Below are 5,691 nucleotides of genomic sequence, written 5' to 3' on the forward strand. Positions count from 1 at the left end.
AAAGAATGGAAACTATCTTCTCAAAAGAACTGTAAAGACTAATTTGATTGAAAATTACAAATTGAAATTGAAGCCTTTTGGTTGGGAAAGAGTATTAATGATTACAGTTGTCTCAAGTTGCATACCTAAATGTTCAACTAATTTACTCTGTGGTATCTGAATCTTCCAGGTATGATCTTTGCCAGGATGATATGTGAGAATTGAGAAAGGGGATGCAAATCTATCAGGATTTGTGCTCAGAATTGTTATCTAGTGGCTCCTGAAGGTTTGAAGTTTTGGTTAAATTGGAAAATGAAGCGTTTGAATTTTTTTGTCCAGTTGCAAGACAGCATGGCAGCTTAACTTGTTCTGCCTCTGCATTCCAATAGGATCAATGTAACTTTTGAACTGCTGAAGACAGTGCTTCAAAGGAACAGAATTGAACATTTTTAAGGCAATACATAAACTTTAAATCCTTTAAGAAAACAATATTACCAAAAAGCTCAAACATAATTCAGGTAATTTCACCTGTGTCCAGTTTGATTCATCAGGCTGTTACTAATATAACTCCTCTATCCCAGAGATAAAAGTGAGTTAATATAATTTTACATTTAATGAAAAATGCATTACCATTTATCAGCTTTAAAAGGACCTCTCTAGACTGATCACTTAAACTTATTCTAGCAAATAAAAATCATATTTCTGGTTTGTTTATTTTTAGGGAAAGAATTACATCTATGGGTGATTGATTTAAAATCAGTCAATGTGGCCAAATGAAATGATTGATCATGATCATGGCATTTATAGGCTCAAAGTTATGTAAGAAATATGAAATGCGAGCAGACACAGGCCATTCATCCACTTAACCTGCTTCATCAATCAATTGGGGAGGAGATGGCTAAGTGGTATTATCGCTGGACAATTAATCCAGGAACCCAGGTAATGTTCTGGGGACCTGGGTTTGAATTCCCACATCTGATAGTGGAACTTGAATTCAATAATAAAAGTCTGGAATTAAGTGTCTAATGACGACCAGGAAGCCATTGTGGATTGTTGGAAAAACCAATCTGGCTCACTAATGTCCTTTAGGGAAGAAAACTGCTATCCTTACCTGGTTTGAAGTACATGTGACTTGAGATCCACAATGTCATTGACTCTTAACTGCCCTCTGAGCAATTAGGAATGGGTAATAAATGATGGTAGTCAATGACACCCTCATCTCAAGAATGAATAAAAAAAAAATCTGATTATGTACTTAACTCACCCTTCCTACTTACCCCTTATAACCTTTGGCTCCCTTATTGATCAAAAATCTGTCCAACTCAACATTGAATATTATTCAATGACCCAACCTCCACTGCTCGCTGGGGAAGAGAACTTCAAGTGAATAAATTCCTCATCGTCTCCCTCTAAAATGCAATAGCCTTTATTTTGAAACTGCAACACAACATTCCAGATTCTTCCTTGGGAGGAAATATTCTGCCAGTATCCACTCTGTTAAGTCTCCTCAAAGTCTTCTGTTTCAATAAGATTATCTCTTTCCTCTAAACTCCAATGAATGCAAGAAGATAAACTCCTTATCCCTGGAATTAGCCCAGTGAACCTTCTCTGAACTGCTTTCAATACAAGTTTGTCCCTCTTTAGTTAAGGTGACCAGAATTGTACACGGTACCCACGGCACATCCACACCAATGCCTTTACAGTTATAATAAGGCTTCTTCACTTTTATATTCCAACCCAGTGCAATAAAGGTCCACATACTGTGTACCTTTTGAAGGAAAAGGTCTAATTTCAAGGATCATCATCTCCTGCTCCTCCTGATGCAATGTGACAACAATGATAAACTTTTTCCAGTTCCCATGCTGCCATATCAGTGAAAGGCCCCTCTTTATTTCAAACAATATCTCCAGCTCTGCTTGCCCCTTGACATCTGATAGTCCAAGTGGCTTTCTCCATGCCAATTCTATATGGAGGAAATGAAGGCACAACGTGAAGGAAGTAAGGGAACTGAGTGAAGTATTATTTGATATTGATGTGACAAAGCAAATGAAAACAATTTTAGTCATGTGCTCTTGTGTCACACAACCATTGAAATACCAACAAGTTTTAACAGGAGGAGTGAGAGATCGCAGGCACTAACTCTCAATGTTACTCTACTGCTAACTTGAAGACAGAGAGGATCTGCCTGTTATGGCTTTGCCTCTGTCCATTTGTCTAGATAACATTGGCAAGGCTACATTTAATTGTCCACTTCTCATTGATCTGAGAAGAGGATGATAATTTGTCCTCTTGAACTGCTACAATTCTCAAGTGCTGGAGTGTCAGTGGTTGCATTATAACAGCTTGCTGGGCCATGTCAGAGAGAATGAAATAGTCAGTCATGGAGTGTGGGATTTAAAACATGGACAGACTAGAGCATAGAGATCTGTAAGAATTTCTTCCTTGGTGGACATTATGGACTGTTAGTTTTTTTCATAAAAGTTCATTAGTTTTCATATGATTTGTATTATCATAGTCAGTCTTGAAACAATGTGTCTGACACTTTGGTAGAGCTTGACTGTTAATGGAGAAGCAATTCTGTTGAGTACTAGCTTGAGCATGTCAGGCTATTGAAACACTTAGTCCATTACTTAATTAGAATTTCAATCAAGCTCTAAGAACAAATCAAAAAGACTCAGGATTTCTTTAAGATCAATAATCTTTAAGTTCGTTTAAAAAAAAGAAGCCTTTTCTCAGATTTAAGCAATCTACTGAGTGCCTCTGTTTCCCTCCAATGCCTATCTGCAAATAGTCCAGCTGTCAGGGATGCTTAAATTAGTGTTACTGCAGTAAATTTGCAATCACTGTTGATTTTGTTGCAAAATTTGGAGCTGTATTAACTAATTCATTGAGGACCTTGGTGGAGCAGCATTACAGTCTGAAGAATGTAAAGCATGATGTAATTCATAACATAAATCACTCATGCCCTAATTTTCTGGCATTTCTGTGCCATAATAATGGTGTATGCTATAGATGTACTTTTGTAATGGCACAGATTTTCGGGTAAATCAAAGCTGTTATTCAACCAGAGAATTTTTTTTTTTTGCTAAGTGATTGCTAAGCCCTTGGAAGCAGTGGAAATTAATTCACAACCCAAAAGTGTGTGAATGAACTTTCTGGATTCCTTACAAAAATGAATCACACATTTTCAAAACTTTCCGTGTCATTGACATGAAGCATTATTAGAAGTTCTTTGGTTCAGAGGTTTATATCCTGAAGGAATGAAAGACATTGGCATGCAAATTTACAGTGTCATAGTATGAATCAAAAACGTTAATACTTGTACCAAAGGCCAACCCTAAACCAGTTACATTGTTTCTGAACATCTGGCAGATGCACTTCAGTGCTTTACTTGCATTGTGCTGTGTAATATTATTATATCGCGCAGTAGTCTATTTCGTAATTCATTCCCGTGACTCTCAGGATCAGTTTAATTTCTGCAATATGCATCTTGAATTTTTTTCATTTCCAAAGCATTAAACTTAACTTAGTATTTAAATGGCAAAACTTCATAATATCAGGACATCCCAAAGCACTTTACAGCCAATTAAGTTGATTCACTGCTTTAATGTTTTCAGAGTAAATCTTTTACTCAGCAAGGTCCCACAAATAATGATAAAATAGACCACCCATTTTTGGCAATTTTGGTTGAGGGGAATCTAAAATGCTCTTCCTCGAAGATCTCATGGGATCTTTTTATGTCCGCTGATTTAATGTTTCATTTCAAAGAAAATACACTTGGTGTAACATTGCTACAGTACCATACTGGATCATATTAGCTTGGATTAGGTACTCAAATCTCTTGACTGGGATTGAAAAATTCAGAGACAAGACGGCTACTTACCGAACAAAGATGGACACTTGTTAACTTTAATAGTCCATAAAAATCTTAGTCATTTGGTGCTAAAGAGACAGATTTTTGAAGAAAATTCAACTGATTTAAGAATGAAATTTCTTGATCAGATTAACTCCTAAGCAGTTGGGCATGTACACTGCCACTTTACGGCTTTGCAAATGTAGGCGAACAGTGCAAGGTTGGGAGATCATGATATCACCATTCCAATGTAGCAACAGTGAGCCAATCTCCTCAGATCAGACAGTGTACTTTAGTGCCTGACTGAGATTGGCACAAGGCATCCAAACCAAACAACATTATGATCCCAACCGTTGCTACAACTGGACAAGTCAGATCCAGAATTAAATCTGCTTGATAGATCATATGTTGCTTTTTTTCTAATTTAAAGCGGTAGTCTTTCCCTGAACAAAAACACACAGGCTACAGATTTGGTTTTAACAATAAAATCATACTTCATTCCACAAGAGAAATTAAAAAAAAAGCATATCATGTTCTCTGAATATAATGAAGTGTGAAGGACTTCAAAACACATAGCAAAATAAAGTTTCATCTACTCCCTAACACCATCACTTTATAGTTACTCAAAAAAAATGCTCCCTTTCTGCCCAATCTGTAGATTTTATTTGTCTGTTTTCTCCCTCAGTTCCTGCGAACAGTGCAATCTTTGCCTTGAATCCTCACACCACTTGAAATCTTAGACTTTCTTGTCTTTGAATAACATGCAGATCGCTAATCAAAAATACTTGGTCTGGAAGTTTTCACAAGCTGAAATCCTTACACTAAAGTAACTTATTCCCTTAAATGCTCTGAACAAACTCCTTTTTCTAGGAGAAACTATTTTTACATCTAACTTCAGTCAGGTCTCCTTCAAGCTGAATTTACAAGCTTTTAACTAAATGAAAAACAAACTTACTCATCCTAGCTTCTGCAAAGCTAATGATTTAATTTTTTTCACCAACTGTCATAGAACTCAAAATATAAACCAACTTCCATTAACACTACTTGGAGGCCTTTAGTTGTCTGGTCTCTGAAACATACCGGCTTGAAATCATGTTTCCAAAAAGACTGAAACAGAAACAAAGTTGCTGGAAAAGCTCAGCAGGTCTGGCAGCATCTGTGAAGGAAAAAACAGAGTTAACGTTTCGGGTCTGGTGACCCTTCATCAGAACTGTTTTTATTCCTGATTTACAGCATCCACAGTTCTTTCGGTTTCCAAAAAGACTGACCAGTTAATTGTGAAACCTCTTGCCCTGCAAAAAAAAGACCAGCACCCATATCTGTCTCTCTGTCTCTGGGCAGTCATATTAAGGAATTCCCATTGAAACATCACAATGACAGTTTCTTATAAGAGGGTTTTCAAGGATGCCACTTGGTGATCCAGACACTGGAATTGCAATTTAGAACCTTGTTCGCCTGCTCAATGGTTATTCTGCTGAACAGGTAGCATTAATTATATTATGATGGTGTCTCTGTCTAGGGATCATGACCACCAGGCCTGTATGCAGGGTGGTCAATGAACTGGGAATTTATTTTGTTTGTTTAGTCTCATTTTAGTTATTTTTGGTCTTTCGGTTCTAAAAATAAACAGCATCAAAATTTTAGCCTTAAACAGGCTAATGGTTAGCTTACTGTACAACAATTGTTGAAAGTTACTGAGTAGAAATGTGATGCAGTTATCAGATAACATACCAATTTAAAGATTAAATATTGATGTGGATAGAAGGTACTTATGAAATGGGATTAGAGATAGTAGGAACTGCCGATGCTGGAGAATCTGAGATAACAAGGTGTAGAGCTGGATGAACACAGCAGGCCAA

The sequence above is a fragment of the Rhincodon typus genome, chromosome 19, assembly GCF_021869965.1.
Source record: "Rhincodon typus isolate 14 chromosome 19, sRhiTyp1.1, whole genome shotgun sequence".
Lineage (NCBI taxonomy): Eukaryota > Metazoa > Chordata > Chondrichthyes > Orectolobiformes > Rhincodontidae > Rhincodon > Rhincodon typus.